Genomic DNA, 18206 nt, shown 5'->3' on the forward strand with positions numbered 1-18206 from the left:
GCCTTTCCTTTCAATTTTTCAGATGAAAAATATGAATTAAATTAAAAGCATTTCTTTCTATTTGGCCTTATGCAGGGTTTCAAGGTCCACATCCAAGTGGAAAGTTTTCTTTCTTGCCAGTAATTGTCTCCATTCGTTGGCTAAGATCATGCACTACTTACATAAAGATGAAGTGGAATGTTAGACAAACTTTCCGATGAATTTTCATTTTTGTGTCATTACAACTAGTTATATCTTCAAGAGCAAGAAATAAATCTCACAGTCTATGACCCCAAAGGTTCAGTGACTAACGCCTGTAAAGTTTTGAGCTTAGAGCTCAACTGAAATATCCTCTCTCCCTGCTTGGGTGCTGCTCCCAAGAGTTTAACCTTCACCTAAGTGATCACCTATAAGTGGTGCTTTCAAGGAAACATTCTGAAACCATACAAGGGTTCGGTTGAGGTTTTCCATTCCAAGTTCTCACTTAGACTAAAGTTCTTCAGCCTGTTATCAAACTCATCCAAAGATCTTTCACTCACACTAAAATACAAATAATTCTACTACGGTGCCCTGTTCTCAAGCTGGACAGATTTCAGATCCCCCTGAAAATTGTGTTATTCTTGGAATATCATTTAAAATTACCATACAAAATTAAAATAATTGATAACAATTTTATATTAGGTCAAACACTGTCTTAAATTCTAATAAACAAGCAATAGCATGCACCAAAAAAATAAAGAGTTGAATGGAGAAACTTTTACAACTGATAATATTGACTCTTTTGACTTAACATTGCTATGAAAGTAGATGAAAATGGCCATATCCAGGTGAGAAGCTGAACCTTCTAAGAAGGTGGGGTTTTTTTTCCCTTGGAACTTTAATTTAAAAAAATAGATTACAGACTCAGCTCTTTTTCATGAGCTTTACTTTTTTTCTTTCAGTTTTTTGTCCTATATGCCACATGCATTTGCTAGAGAGAGACAGAGTGTAAGAGAGAGAGGGAAAGTGAGAAATTAATCCCCAGGGGTAAAGGTTCACTACAATTCCTTCTCTTCCATTCTCTTCTTGGAATTTTGGCCATGTACACACATGCGCCTGGTGTGTTTTTCAAGCCACCGGGTCTGAGACCTGAACCGTGAATTCAGCCTTATGGAATCTAGCTCCTAACCACCATACCACCAGTTGGCTTTATGAGTTTTATATTTTAATAGGATTCTATGTTCAGCAATGGAGAAGTGATGTCAAGTCTCAGCCATTAGTAGAAGAGGACTTACGGTCTGTGAACAACAAGAGGTTTGTCAGTTGGCAGTGAACGCCATAATTCCTGAGAAAACAGATCATCTTATCCAGACTGTCTTGTCACCAAGTATGGAACCTGGCTGGAATCAGAGGAGGGAAGTGGGCAATCAATGTATCAGTATAGTAGAGAACTGGAAACCTATGGCCCTATGTCTTTAAAAAGTCCTTACTAGGCCAGCTAGTGATGTGGTGGTGAAGGTGGCTGATTGCATAGTTTGACTCCCAGTCCCAGAAGCTTAAAAAATCACTGAAGGTGCATATATATGTGTGTCTAAAATGCCAAAAGGAGAAAGAAATGAAGGAAAAGGGATTGTGGTATGACCACACCCCATGGTGGTGTAGGGAGTGTTCTCTCTCTCTCTCTCTATGTGTGTCTAAAATGCCAAAAGGAGAAAGAAATGAGGGAAAAGGGATTGTGGCATGACCACACCCCATGGTGGTGTGGGGAGTGTTCTCTCTCTCTCTCTCTCTCTGTCTCTGTCTCTGTCTCTCTCTCTCTCTCTAGTGAGCACAAGTACCGACTAGCAAAACTTAAAACAATAAAACATAAAAATAAAAAATAAAAAATTTAAAAGTCCTAGTGATTCCATTCTTCATTCCCAAGCATTCCCAAGGCTACTCTCATATAGTCAAGGCTTGTCTTTGCAGATACTTTGTATTAAGGCCTTGCCTATGGCCAAAGTAGCAAAAGCCAGAACTGCAATGATTCAAAGGTGGTTGAGCACACCCAATTTTTAAAAAATGTCTTACAATAGGACAAGTTTAAATATGTGCCAAAGAGAGTATTAGCGTGAACTTCCTCATCCACCACCCAACTTCAGTAATTATAAACATGTGGCCTGGCTTGTCAGTCTACCCCCAAGTCACTTCCTCCATACACACACTGATTTTTTTTTAAATCCTAGTCTTTATATTATTCCACATGTAAATATTCCATCATGTACCTACAAAAAAGTTAGTGTGGCTACTTGACTGTACATTTACAATGCTTAAAAAGATAAATTTAATGTTCTGTGAATTTTATCTCAATAAAAATGTATGCAAAAAAATAAGGCTTTTAAAAATATAACCAAGGGCCAGAGAATGGCAAATTGGTAAAAATGTGGCACTCTGCAAGGCTGACCCACATGAGAACATTCTTGGTTTGCACTGGAGTTTTCCTTGAGCACTCTAGACTTACATATACCCATAATCTAGGGCTGACAAAGGCTGTGGGTGAGTGGCAGCAGTAAGACACTGTCAAATGACGAGAAAGGAAAACTACAGACCAATATCTTTAATGAATATAGATGCAAACATTCTCAACAAGATACTAGCAAATTGTATACAACAACAAATAAGAAAGATTATCCATCAAGACCAGGTAGGCTTTATTCCAGGGATTCAAGGGTGGTTCAACATAAGCATAACACACCATATTAACAGAAAGAAAAGATTAAAAACCATACAATTATTTCAATCAATGCAGAACAGTATTTGACAAAGTACAACATCCCATCATGATTAAGACTGTCAGCAAAATTGGCATAGAAGGATAACAAAAAGCCAGCTATGAAAATCCTGTAGATAACATTATACTGAATGGGGAAAAGGTGAAAATTTTACACTAAAAACTGTTACAAGACAAGGCTGCCCACTTTCTTCTCTTCTTTTCAATATAATGCTGGAAGTCTTAGCCAACATGATCAGATAAGAGAATAAAATAAAAGGCATTTAAATATGGAAAAAAGAGTTGAAATTATCTCCATTTGCAAATGACATGATTGTATATGTAGAAGGCCCAAAGATATCTATGAAAAAATTTCTGGAGGTAATAAGTGAATATAGCAAAGTGGCAGGATACAAAATCGACTTACAAAAATCTATAGCATTTCTATAGATTGTTTCAAACAACAACAAGAAGAGGCAGAACTGAAGAAAGAAACCTCATTTACCATAGCCATAAAAAAGTATAATATACCTAGGAATAAATCTAATGAAGGAAGTCAAAGATTTCTACAAGTAAAATTATGAAAATTTTAAAAAATAAATTGAAAATGACACAAAAAAGTGGAAGGACATCCCTTGTTCCTGGATTAGGAGGATGAATATAATCAAAGTGGCAATTCTACCCAAATTAATCTACATATTTAATGCAATCTCTATAAAACTACAAGAGGTAGTCCTCACAGATCTAGAAAAGACAATCATAGAATTTGTCTAGAATCATAAAAGACACTGTATTGCCAAAGCAATCCTGCACAAGAAGAGTGGGTAGCATCTCACTCTCTGACCCCAAAATATGTTACAAAACTATGATAATCAAAACAGCATGGTACTGGCACAAAAACAGACAGGTAGACCAATAGAACAGAATAGAGACCCCAGAAATAAACCACAAAACATAAAGCCAATTAATTTTTTTTCTTTTATTAGGATAAGTTTTTGCTATAGAGAGCATACACTCACCAGAAAGAGAGAGACAGAGAGACAGAGAGTGAGAAGTCATACCCCAGGGGGGATGGCCATGCTGCAATCCCCTCTCCTCCATTCTCCTCTCAGGATCTTGGGCACACATGCACACATGTCTGGCATGAGTTTAAGCCACCGGGTCCGGGACTTGAACTGCAGTCGACTACATGGGAGTTCAGTGACATAGCCTTTACACCAACTGCTGGTCCCAAGTCAATTGATTTTTGACAAAGGTTACCAATCTACTGGGTAAAGGAAAACTTCTTTAGCAAGTGGTACTGGAAAAACTGGGTATCCACCTGCAGATAGATGAATCTGAACCCCTATCTTTCATCATTAACAAAAATCAAATCAAAGTGGATCAAAGCTCTAAATGTAAGACTTCAAATTATAAAACTAGAGGTAGAAAACACTGGGGAAACTCTTGGAGAAACCGGGTAGGCAAAGACTTCTTAAATAAGACCTCCAGAGCACAGGGAATAATCCCCAAAATAGACAAGTGGGATTACATCAAATTCTGAAGTTTCTGCACAGCAAAAGACACAGTAGTGAGTGTGAATCGACAACCCTCAGAATGGGAGAATATTTTTCTGAACTTTTCCTCAGATAAAGGATTGATAACCAGAATGCACAGAGACCTCAAGTGGCTTATCTGAAAAGAAAAATGATTAACCCAAATAAAAGATGGGAAAACGAGCTAAACAAACAACTCTAAGGAAGACTTATGAACAACCAAAAAGCATATGAAAAAATGCTCAACATCTCTCATCATAAGGGAGATGTAGATCAAAACCACAATGAGATACAACCTATCCCCAGTCAGAATGGCAAAGATTTAAAAAAATAAAAATGATAAGTACTGGTGGAGATGGGGAAATCTGTTACTCTCCTGGTATGAATGTAAATTGGTCCAGCCACTGTAGAGGTTCCCCAAAACCTACAAATAGACTACCACATGATGCAACAATTCCACTCCTGGATATCTACCCAAAGGATAGGAGAACACTCCATCAGGAAATGCTTGCTCTTTTATATTTATTCCAGCATTATTCACAATTTTAAGCCATGGAAACAACCCATATGTCCATGAACAGATGAATGGGTTGAAAGAGGGTGGCAAATATACTCTGTGGAATCACATGCAGCCATTAAAAAAAAAAAAAAAAAAAAGATCCTGACATTTCATAGAAAGTGGATGAATATGGACTGAAGCAAACCAGGCTATGAAACAGAGACCTTGTATGTCTCCACCTAACATATATTCCATCTATGGTGGAAACTGAAAGATTAGAGAACATAGAAGCATTGAAAATGGTTATGGATACTGGAGACAATGTGGTAAGAGGGTGTGAGAAGGAGGAGATTGTAAGGAAAGAGATTAAAGAGAATATAGAGAGACAAAACATTTATGGGATGCAGAAATGGATTATTATCTGTTGATAATGTGTTTTGTATCCTCAACTGGACTGGTATGAAGTGTATTCTTGTTGTAAATCCACTTTACAAGCTAAGTAATGTATAAAATATGTATAAAATAAATCAAAATAAAATAATAATAAAAAGAACCTGTCAAGGGACCAGAAGGTGATGTAGCAGTTTGGGCACTAGACTCCCACATGGCCAATTGCAGTTTGAGTCCCAGACCTGGTGGCTTAAAAATCATACCAGGCACATACGCGTGCATGCCCACAATCCCAGGAGGAGAATGGAGTAGAAGGTACTGTGGTGTAGCCATCCCCACAAGGGGGGATTTCTCACTTTCTCTCTCACTATATCTCTGTCTCTCTCCTCTTTGGTGAATGCACATGCCCTAAAGCAAAAACCTAAGAAAGAAAGAAAGAAAGAAAGAAAGAAAGAAAGAAAGAAAGGAAGGAAGGAAGGAAGGAAGGAAGGAAGGAAGGAAGGAAGGAAGGAACCTGTTGAGGGTACTCTCTCCATCTTTCTCTCTGTCTCATGCACTCATTAAAGAACTAAATAAAATAAACTTTTAAAAATAAATAGAAATATAATCATTATTACAATATTTGAAAAAATTAATGATAATTTCTTAATATCACTAATTGAATAACATATTCAATTAGTGTTTGAATGTCTCCTGTTGTTTTTATGTCCTTGGTATGTTTAAAGTAGAATGTAAAAAAAAAGCATATATGTTATATTTTGTTTCTGTACCTTGATATTTCCTGTGAACTGGAAGTTTCTATTTTATTTAGGTTCAAGTTTTTTGGCAAGACTCTGTAGGTGGTGCTGTGTACTTCCTATTGCATCTCATCAGGAGGTACATAATACCTGATGTTAATATCGATTGAGTTCAGGTGTCGCCAGCCTGATCATCCATTATAAACTTTGCTATCAGCTTTTCAACTAATGGTCTTAACAGGCATTGATGTTAATTGCTTAGATCAATTGTCTCATTAAGTTGTGAAATGTTGATATTTTAAATCTATCATTCTCTCTTCTTTTACTAACTTGAATTCTATAAAGAAAAAAACTTTTTTCATTAAATAATTGGTTGCTCTAAGATACAGGTCATACAGGAAAAATAAGTTAAAAACTGAATTATTTGCTCTATTTACTTACTTTCCAGTCCTGATTGTCTCAATGGTTTCCTTCCTGGTGTGACAAGATTTTCCAGGTTTACCTTGTACCTTTACTTTCCAAACATAAAATTCACTATTTTACCATAAATCCTGGCTCAATTTCCTGGAAATTGGTATTTACAGACCACGATCTGTATGCTCATTATTAACAGCCTGTTCTAGCCCCATTTCAGTAGAACTGCATCCTTAATGACATGGGTTAGCCAGTGAGGCAACCAACCTCAGATGCCCTACCTCTGGGTCACCAGATCTGTGAGATGAGACATGTCCTGGTTTTAGTTCCATTTGAGATTATACTTTCTGCTCCTTGATACTGAGTCCTTAAAAGATACACAGTTTTTTCTTTAGGTTTCTGCCATAGGGCACATGTGCTCACTAGAGAGAGACAAAGAAAGACAAAGAGAGGGAGTGTGAATAATCACTTCCCTGGGGGAATGACCACAACACAATCCCTTCTCCTCCATTCTCTCTTGGAATCCTAGGCACGCATGCACACACACCATGATTTTCAAGCTGTCAGGTCTGAACTCAAACCACAGTTGGCCATGTGAGAGTCCAGCGTGTTGAGCACCATACTTCCTGTTGGTCCCACAGGATACACATTTTTAAATTTAGAAAATAATTATTACACGTCACCTTTTACAATTACTTCCAGTGGGTCTATACTTCAGCTTGTTTCTCTCTGGACCTCATTTTTCTTATTAAATGAAGACAGATAACAATACCTACCTCACAGCTCATAAAGTTTTTGTGATGATTAAATGTGTTAGTAAATGGAAAGGACTTTGAGTACAGAGTACATAGTAAGTACTCAACAAATGTTAGCAGCTGTTGCGGCTGCTGCTGTTTTTATCAGACATCTTTGATCTAAAACAGTTGTTTGAACATGCTGCCACAGTGAGATAAGAGAACCTCCAGTACACGCTATTGTGAGGACTGAAGGATACATATGACCCAAAACAGCAGCTGGCATATAGTGACAAGTAAAGACAGGCTTCTAATGCTGGGAGGATTGGTAATAGTGTATGTAAAGTACCTGTGCATTGTAGAAGATCAATAATGTGAGATCCTATCTTTTCACTTCTCAGAGAGGTTATGGATGATGTTAGAGACTAAGAAGGATTCGGGCAGCTGGTGTTTGAGAAAATCCTGGCAAGAGGCCCTGTAGTGATTCCCATAGAAGACATCATGTTATCGCTGTGGCTTTTATTGGTATTATTAGTACAAGTGGCAGTAATGTGGTGTGATGGCTCAGTGGCTGCCTATGCCAGGTACTGTGTTCAGAGGCTATGGGTAACTAGAGATCAGTATGATCAGAAAAGAAGGTCCATGGTCTCATTGCTCTCTCCCTGTCCCTGTTTGCCCCACCTCTCTTGCCAATGGGGAAAGCCAGCCTCTAGGAGAGTTTTTCCCAAAGTCAGCTTTCATTCAAACCATTGCCATCCTCCCACCATGAGAGTCAGCAGGAGGTCTACAGCATGTAGGCCCCTGAGCAGGATGACTTTCCCAAGCTACAAGGGTACTAATGAAATAGAACCAACCTTCTCAACTCCTTTTTCACTTTTACTTAGACTCAAATCAACCAACAAGCCCTACCAGCTGCCCCAGGAGTTTAGAACAGATACAAAAGTGAGAAAACCAGAAAATATGGCTAAGCCCTGAGCCCTAACACCAACGACAAGGTCAAGGTGACTGAAGGTCCCATGGGAGCAGCACAAGATGACAGGGAACCAGAATCAGGGAAAGATGTTTCCTGTCCTTTCCTTGGAAGGGCTGAGAGAGTGTTTATGGTATTTCCATGGAGATTTACAAGTTTAAAACTTCTAGGAACAAGTGGCATCAGCTTCAGGTATGCATGGGTGAGGGGCTGAGTAGCAGGGCAGATCAGCTGGGACCAACCTCAGGCCACTTTGATGAGGCAGAGACAGTTTGGGCCTGAACCCACAGTGCAAGTGTCAAGACATCTGGTTGGTGCAGTCCACAGAGGTACACAGCTGGTATTGGCCAGGAGAAGCCTTTGAGCATGAAACTTGAGTGATGTAGCCTTTGATAATAGAAAAGAAAACATCAAGAACTTAAGTCAATGAAACACTGAAAGTCAGAGAAAAACCCCTGAGCTACCTGCCCAGAATCCTAGAGACTCATCCCTTGCAAACATTTCTTGAAGATCCTGTAGAGGTAGTTTGCTTTAGGAGTTTCTTAGTCATTCTACCAAAAATATGCACAGGAGAAAGAGGAAAAGAAAGCCTGATGCCAGGATACTGGCTACTCAGAGACCTGACCATCATACTTTTATAGAAACCTCTTAAGAAGGAAACTAATTAAATGCACCTGCACTAAAATGATTACATGGCTATTATCTGCCCACTCAGAGAAAGTGAGAACCACAAAGTCCTAAACACAGCAAGCAGCAGGCTTAATTGTCTTCCATAAGGAATGGCTTTTGTTTAGCTCAGTGCTCCATCAAAAACACTAAGTGTTAATGTACCCAGTATAATCTATCTGGCCAGCTAACTAGTTTAATCCATCACACACCATGTGGAAGAATAAAAGCAGGTTGGTAGTGACAAGTTAATAGTAGAGGCAGGAAATAAAATGGAGAAACACACTTTGATTGATGGTGCAGAACTATTAGGTGCTACTACAGATGGACTCTGTCTGGTTTTATATAGTGGCCGATCAAAGCAAAATAGATCTAGTAATTTAGAACTCTAAACATGTCCCCTCAATTAAAATTTTAAAAGGCTAGTGGATGTATTGCATTCCAATTAAATAATAAAAGTTCAATTATAGCCGATTCTCAAATATCTGCAAGTGTATACACCATAACAAATCTTAATTTCTGTTCCTTGTTGCCCTGATCACCTGCTTTGCCTGCCCAACTCCTAATGTTACCAAAATCTCTACTTTGCCTCTACATTTTCATAAACCAAGTGCAGCTGGATAAAGAGGGCACTTGTGGAGTAGGAGGATTTAAAATTGAACATGTGATTATTCTGTTACCTAAGACGATGGGAAAATGAGACGCACCAATATTAAAAGATCTAGAAAGATCTACATATCCCAATGTCTTGCTATAGTCTAAAAATAATGCCATCCATCACTAAGACTATGTGGAAGAATATGGCTCTCCAGGACTACTTGTTCTCCATTATAGCGTGGCTTTTTAGGCTCAGTTGAACCTAAAAGCTGGTACTTCTTTAGTCTGTTTAGCAGCTGCAAGCACAAACTGTCAGCCTTTAAGTCTTCACACATTTCAATGTCAGGGGTCTTCAAAAAGTTCATGAAAATCCATATGATGAAAAAGCTATGCATGGATTTCAAAACATTTTTGCCCCAAAATAAATTCATATTTCATTTTTTCCACAAATTTTTTGAAGTCACCTCATTCATGGCTGTTGAGGAAATTATTCTAGCAATAGATTCTCTCCCTCTGCCTCTCTCACACAAAGACACTCACTGAAATGATGTACATACAAGATAAATCACTGTGACACATTGCAACAACAAAATACTAAACTAAAATGTCCATAAAGAGAAGACTGATTAAATAAAGTATGGTACATCCTGCAAGGGGATTATGGCAGGTATAAAAAAAGAAAAAGAAATGTTGTGTCATCAGAAAAGTCGTGACACATTTTTGCATAGAAAAACATGTCATGACTTTCCTGATGACCCAATAACAAAGATCTCTCTATACTAATATGAAATGATTTATAAATCACTTTGTCAAGTTGGAAAAAAATATAAAATAAGATGTAGAAGAGTTTAATTGCAATAATACCAGTTGTATAAAAAGCACAACTACACACACACGTGCACACACATATTTTCTTATATATTCATGAAATATCTCTCAAGAAGAATGTAAGTGCCTCATAACCTTGGTTGCCTCTAAGGCAGGAAACTGAATGGGACAGGAATGAAGACACTAATTATTATAATACACTTCTTAATCTTCTGAATTTGGAACATGTGAATATATTACCTATGGACATGCAAATAATGACTAGTTAACCCCTTTAATATCTGCTCCCAGCTGTTCCATCCCTTGTTTCCCACCAATTTAATCACTCTGGTTTCTGTGTGTTTATAGGGATTCTATAATCTTCAAGTTGTTTCTCTATAACCTGTTTCTGTCTTGTCTGCTTCAGAAATTACTTCTCGTTAAAGAAATATCTTCATCAACCCTCTTCTGTGCCTTTTAGCGCCTAACCCCAAATTTCACATCAAATCTTGTAGAAATATCTATAATTATTTTCACCTGAAAGTGCAGATATATATCAATTCCCAGTAGAGCCTTGGTTTAGCAGTGACTTTATGTCACTGATCTTTGTGAATAAAACTCATGTACTCACTATAAAACAGTCACTTTCTTCCCCTGAACATGACTTCAGACCCTCTTATTAACCTTTCAGAACTGCATATTGTTGGTTTCCCACAGGATGCTCACTCCCAGTCCAAAGTCCCTGGGCCATAGAGAAGGTATCTTGACCAATTCCAGGCAAGCAGAAAACTGAAATGTTGGATTAATCCTTTTCTGCTGTTGCTTCTCACAGACATAGGATATTATAGGTGAGGACTGGTCCTGCCACTTCTATCAGCATTTTGCATGCCCTGAAGATGCTCAGTCTGGTATTAAAGCTCCTGCACTACATTCATTTCTTCACTCTTTGTTCTCTAGCTTAGGACACATAGTAGAGGTCTCTGGGATCTATCACACACTGCACTCATCTGCTCACTGCATCAGACTTCCTTTAGAGGAGTTACTTTTATATCTCTGGGAATCTTCTGCCAGTCAATCTACCCAACGGATTTCCTTAGCATGAGTCTCAGGAAACAGGAATTGAGGTCCCAGCTCCTCCTCCCATCCTAAAGGCTCTGGACTCATGCAAACTCTTCACAATTATCAGCTCTGCATACATGACAGCTCTAATGAAGCTACAAAGAGTTTTTAAGCTCTTCTTGTGGAAGAAGTTTTTACTCGTTTTCAGTTTGCATAACGAAAAGAGCACATGCAAATGACTCATCCTTGAACAAAGAAAGTCAAATCCAACATGGTCTGCTATCTCTAGCACTGGAGATGTAGCAAAGGCTGGCATAAGCAATACCTGTCACCTAAAATCACTCCATACACCCACTAATTTCTGCTTAAATGGATATCCTTTTTAAAAAGCAATTGCATTTAGAACACCTAATTACATTACAGAATATAATGAGAAAACAAATTTTATTACAGAAGATTATTGATAGTGTTGAGTTTCTATTTCACTGTTAGAAGGAATATGAAGAATGTGGTGGTCTACTAAAATTATCAGGGCACTTTGAATCACTGAATAGTCAAGGTGGTAAAGTAGAAGAGGTATGGATTTGGGCATCAGACAGACCTATGCTTGAAAACAGTCTTTCCAACTTAACAGTTACAAACTTGGTGATTTAATCCACATGAGCTCCAGAAATTAAAAATTGTCCTGAGGGGGACCAGCAGTTAGCATAATGGCTATGTCGCTGGACTCCCATGTAGTCAACCAAGGTTTGCGTCCCAGACCCGGTGGCTTAAAACTCACACCGGGCGTGCGTGCATGCCCAAGATCCCGAGAGGAGAATAGAGGAGAAGGGATTGCAGCGTGGCCATCACCCCTGGGGGGTGATTTCTCGCTTTCTGTCTCTCTGTCTCTGTCTGTCTGGCAAGCACACGCGCCCTATTGCAAAATCCTCTCCAAAAAAAAGAAAAAATTGTCCTGAGGATTAAAATAATGAAAAATAATAGGACCAAAGCCAGAGACCGCCTTGGAATCTTCACACTCTAATTGTCCATTCCAAGTGTGAGTCCCTCTTGCTTCCAACTTCCAGTCCACCATTCTTCCAGGCTCCTGGGTGGCAGAAGCAAGTGTGTGAACTGAGACCAGAGACTGTTTGGAACCTACACTATCTCCTGTCCATTACAGACTTTATAGTTTTCAGAAGAGTGTGGTGTGCATTGCCCACTGTGGGATCCATAATTTCTTTTTCACTTGAAATCCTGCAGCTCAGCCCCAGGTACATTTGTTCTCTAGAATCTGGGAGACATTTAGAACACCTAATCCCAGTAACAAAAGTGCAGGTTATAGGGTGAGCATCAGGGAGATGCGGCTACAAAGAGATTATGGATCATATCTTCTCAAAAGCCTTTAAATGCTCAAAATTAATTCTAAGAAATTAGGAAGAAATGTATAATCTATCACATGATTAGAAACCACTGCAGAGACACAAGAAATATGAGAAACCAAAAAAAAAACTCTCCTCCAAGAAAAAAGTATCAATTCTTCATCATCCACAGAAGCACAATGGAACTTGCGGAAATGTCAAAAAAAAATTCATAATATTCATAGTGACAAAACTTAATAGTATGCAAGAGAAAAGAGACAATGAATTCCAGAAGATGAACGAGAAAAGAGACACAGAGCTACAGGAATGAGGAAGTCCTTCCATGATTTGAAAGAAGAAATAGATGCGATGAAAAAGAATCAGACAGAGCTGTTAGAGATGAAGGCTGTAATACAGGAAATCAAAATCTCCCTTGGAAGTATTAAAAGCAGATCAGATCATGCAGATCGAATCTCAGATGTGGAAGACAAAACCTGTTCCCTAGGAAAAAACACCAAAAAGATAGAGAAAATAACCAAGAAAAATGAGGATAATATACAAGAAATACTAGATTCTATTAACATCCAAACAGCAGAATAATTGGTATCCTGGATGGTAAAGAAACTAATAAGGGCATTGAAAATTTATTCCATGAAATCCTGGAAGAAAACTTTCCAAGCCTAGAGAAACATTCACACATCCAGACCCAAGAAGTACAAAGGACACCAAATAGAAGCAACCCAAGAGTATCTTCTCCACTCTACAGCATAGCCAGACTGGCCAAAACCACAGACAAAGACAAGATACTAAATTGGCAAGAGAGAAGCATCAATTATACCATTAAGCTAACACCAGATATCTTGTTGGAAATTATGCAAGCAAGGAAAAAATGGGGAAATATATTCAAAATGTTAAATGAAAAACAATTTCAACCAAGATTACTATACCCAGCGAGATTGTCCTTCATATGGGAAGAAAAGATAAAAACTTTCTCAGATAAACAAAACCTAAAAGAATTTGCCAAGTCTAGACCAACCCTTCAAGAAGTTCTGAAGGGAGTGCTATACCAATAAAACTAAAGATAGACAGACAGACAGAAATAAGAGAACAAAAAACAACCAAGAAAATGGCCAACTTAAAGGTAGGGACAAGTATTGGGACCAGCAGTTGGCATAATGGCTATGTCACTGGACGCCCATGTAGTTGACCGCAGTTTGAGTCCCAGACCTGGTGGCTTAAACTCATGCCGGGCACATGTGCATGTGTGCCCAAGATCCCAAGAGGAAAATGGAGAAGGGATTGTGGTGTGGCCATTCCCCCCAGGGGGGTGATTTCTCACTTTCTGTCTCTCTGCCTTTCTCTGTCTTTCTGGTGAGTGCATGAACCCTATGGGAGAAACCTCTACGGAAAAAATAAATAAATAAATAAATAAATAAATAAAAAGGTAGGGACAAGTCTGGAAATATAAATAATTATGTTGAATGTTAATGGTTTAAATTCCCCAATCAAAAGACATAGACTGCCTGAATGGATAAGAAAACAGAAACCCTCCATCTGCTGCCTACCAAAAACCCACCTCATGGACAAAGACACACATAAGGACTAGAAATATATACATGAAGGGCTGGAAAAAGATATTCCATGCAAATGGAAACCAAAAAGGAAAGGGAGTCACAATACTGATTTCACACAAAATAGGCTTTAAGGAAAAAACTGTAAGAAGAGACAAAGAAGAGCATTATAGAATGGTAAAATGGATAGTTTATCAAGAAGATATAATACTTATTAATGTCTATACACCCAATTCAGGAGCTCCCAAATATGTTAAAGGAAGGCTGCTATATCTAAAAGGAGAGATAGACTGCAACACTCTAATTATTGGGGACCTCAATACCCCATTATCTACCTTAGACGGATCAACAAGACAAAAAATAAGTAAAGAGATTCAGGACTTAAATGATACCTGAAATCACATGGACTTGACAGACATCTATAGAACTTTCCACCCAAAACAACAAAATGCACATTTTTCTCACCCCTGCATGGAACTTTCTCAAAGATTAACCACATGACAAGGCACAAAACAAGGCTTTACAGACTTACAGGCATAGAAACTATATCCAGCGCCTTCTTCAATCATGATGGAATTAAACTTGTTATCAATTTCAGGGGGAAAAAAGGCACAAAAATACAGAAATACACGGAAACTAAATAACCTACTCCTTAATGGCCTCACAACTACCAACAAGACTAAGACTAAAATTTTTAAAAATCATGGAAATAAATGAGAAAGAGTACATGAGTTTCCCTACTCTATGAGACACCACAAAAACAGTCATAAGAAGGAAGTTCATAGCAATTAATAAGCATAGGAAAAAGATGGGAAGGTGGCAAATGGACAACCTAACATCATGCCTTAGAGAACTGGAAAAACAATGACAACAACAAAATCCAAAAACTCCCAGGAGAAAAGAAATAACAAAGATTTGAGCAGAAATAAAAGAAATAGAAAATAAGTGAACTATACAGAAAATAAATTAAAGCAAAAGCTAGTTGTTTGAAAAGATAAACAAAATGGACACACCATTAACTACACTAATTAATAAGAAGAGAGAAAGGAGCCAGGTAAATCAAATTTGCAACAAAGCAAATATTACAATGGACATAATAGGAATATAAACATCCCCATTAGAGGATACTATGAGTATCTATATGCCAACAAATAAGAAAACCTGAAAATGGACAGATTCCTGGACACATATAATCTACCAAGATTAACTCAGGAGGACATAGAAAATCTGAATAGACCCATAACAAGCAATGAGATTAAAGTAATAAATAACTTCCCAAGAAAGAAAGGCCCAGGTTCTGATGGCTTCACTTCTAAATTCTACAAAACCTTTAAAGACGAGGTAAACCCCATTCTTCTCAAATTATTCATAAAGATTCAAAAGGAAGGAACTCTCCCAAACTCATTTTATGAAGCCTCCATTACCCTCATTCCCAAAACAGATAAGGATACAACAAGAAAGGAAAATTACAGACCTATATCTCTTATAAATATAGATGCAAAAATTCTCAACCAGATACTAGCAAATTATATATAACATATAAAAAAAGATTATTCATCACGACTAAGTAGGCATTATTCCAGAGATTCAAGGGTGGTTCAACATATGTAAAACCATAAGTTTAATACACCATATTAACAGAAAGGAAGATAAAAATCATATTATTTCAATCAATGCAGAAAAGTATTTGACAAAATAAAGCATCCTTTCATGATTAAGACTTTCAGCAAAATCGGAATAGAAGAATCATTTCTCAGCCTAATAAAAGCAAGCTATGAAAAACCTGTAGCTAACATTATGTTGAATAGGGAAAAGCTAAAAACTTTTCACTGAAAACTGGTACAAGACAAGGCTGCCCACTTTCTTCACTTCTTTTCAATATAGTGCTAGAAATCCTAGCCAACACAATCAGACAAGAGAATGAAATAAAAGTCATTGAAATATGGAAAGAAGAGTTGATATTATCTCCAGTTGCAGATGACATGATTGTGTAAGTAGAAGTCCCAAAGATATCCATGAAAAAATTTCTGGAGGTAATAAATGAAAACAGCAAAGTGGCAGGATACAAAATCAACTTACAAAAATCTATAGCATTTCCATAGATTATTTCAAATAAGAAGAGACAGAACTGAAGAAAGAAACCTCATTTACCATAGCCATAAAAAGTATAAGATACCTAGAAATAAATCTAATGAAAGAAGTCAAAGACCACTACAAAGTAAATTATGAAAATCTTAACAAGGAAATTGAAAATGACACAAAAAAAGTGGAAGGACATCCCTTGTTCCTAAATTCAGAGAATTAATATAATCAAAATGGCAATTCTACTCAAATTAATCTACATATTTAATACAATCTCTATCCAATCATAAGAGACATTCTTCACAGATCAAGAAAAGACAATCAGAATTTGTCTGGACTCATAAAAGATACCTTATTGCCAAATCAATCCTGTGCAAGAAGAGTAGAGTGGGTGACATCTCACTCTCTGACCCCAAAATAAATTACAAAGCTGTGATAATCAAAACGGCATAGTACTGGCATAGATGGGTGGACCAATAGAACAGAATAGAGACTCCCAGAAATAAACCCCAAAACATACAGCCAATTGATTTTTGACAAAGGTTATCTGTCAATCCACTGGGTAAAGGGAAACTTCTTTAGCAAAAGGTACTCAAAAAATTGGGTATCCACCTGCAGAAGAATCTGAACCCCTATCTTTCACCATTAACAAAAATCAACTCAATGTGGATCAAAGCTCTAAATATAAGACCTCAAACTATAAAACTAGAGGTGGAAAACACTGGGGAAAGTCTGGGAGACATTGGGGTAGGCAAAGATTTCTTTTTTTTTTTTTTTTCCATTTTTTCTTTTTGGAGAGGTTTTTGCTATAGGGCGCGTGCGCTCACCAGAAAGACAGAGAAAGACAGAGAGACAGAAAGCGAGAAATCACCCCCCCCAGGTGGGATGGCCAAGCTGCAATCCCTTCTTCTCCGTTCTCTTGGGATCTTGGGCACTCACACACATGCGCCAAGCCTAAGTTTAAGCCACCGGGTCCAGGACTTGAACTCCGGTCGACTACATTGCCATTGACATTGCCATTATGCCAACTGCTGGTCCCAGGCAAAGGCTTTTTAAAAAAGACCCCCAAAGCACAGGGAATAATCCCCAAAATAGACAAGTGAGATTACATCAAATTCTGAAGTTTCTGCACAGCAAGAGACACAGTAATGAGTGTGAATCGACAACCCTCAGAATGGGAGAATATTTTTCTGAACTATTCCTCAGATAAGGGACTGATAACCAGAATGCACAGAGAACTCAAGTGGCTTACCTGAAAAAAAATGTTTATTTCGGAGCCTTTGAAGAGATTGAAAATATTGAACTTCCCATAGATACAAAAACAAATGAAAGAAGAGGATTTTATTTTATCACATATACAGGTGAAGAACCAGTAAAGAAATTATTAGAAAGCAAATACCATCAAATTGGTTCTGGGAAGTGTGAAATCAAGGTTGCACAACCCAAAGAGGTATCTAGGCAACTGCAACAACAACAAAAAGGAGGAAAAGGTGCTGCATCTGGTGAAAGATGTGGTACTAGGGGTCATGGCCGAGGTCAGGGCCAGAACTGGAACCAGGGATTTAATAACTATTATGATCAAGGATATGAAAATTACAATAGTACCTATGAGATGATCAAAACTATAGTGGCAATGGCAGATATGGTTACACTGGGTATAACTATGGGAACTATGGATATGAACAGTGATATGCAGACTACAGTGGCCAACAGAGTACTTATGGCAAGGCATCTCAAGGGGATGGCAATCACCAAAACAATTATCAGCCATACTAAAGGAGGATATTGGAGAAAACAGGAGGAGATGTTAAAGTAACCCATCTTTCAGGAAGACATTGAAGATTGGTTTTCTATCGATCTAAGATGATTATTTTGTAAAAGACTTTATAGTGTACAAGACACAAACTGTGTTCAACTGTACATAGCCACCAATTAGTTTTCTTTGTTTTTACTTTGTCCTTTGCTATCTGTGTTATGACTCCATGTGGATTTTGTGTTTATGCAAATTTTATTTTTATGGTTTTATGTTAAACCTCAAATAAATGCTTCCTTATGTGAAAAAAAAAATGATTAAGCCAATTAAAAGATGGGAAAATGA

The 18206-nt window shown here is 37.7% G+C and overlaps 1 pseudogene; it reads left to right on the top strand.

Moving 5' to 3' along the window:
- Positions 1-17378: 17378 nt before the first annotated feature.
- Positions 17379-17907, top strand: LOC102494714 (heterogeneous nuclear ribonucleoprotein D-like pseudogene; annotated as a pseudogene).
- The last annotated feature ends 299 nt before the right edge of the window (positions 17908-18206 follow it).

The sequence above is a fragment of the Tupaia chinensis genome, unplaced genomic scaffold (genome assembly GCF_000334495.1).
Source record: "Tupaia chinensis unplaced genomic scaffold, TupChi_1.0 Scaffold000121_1, whole genome shotgun sequence".
Classification (NCBI taxonomy): Eukaryota; Metazoa; Chordata; class Mammalia; order Scandentia; family Tupaiidae; genus Tupaia; species Tupaia belangeri.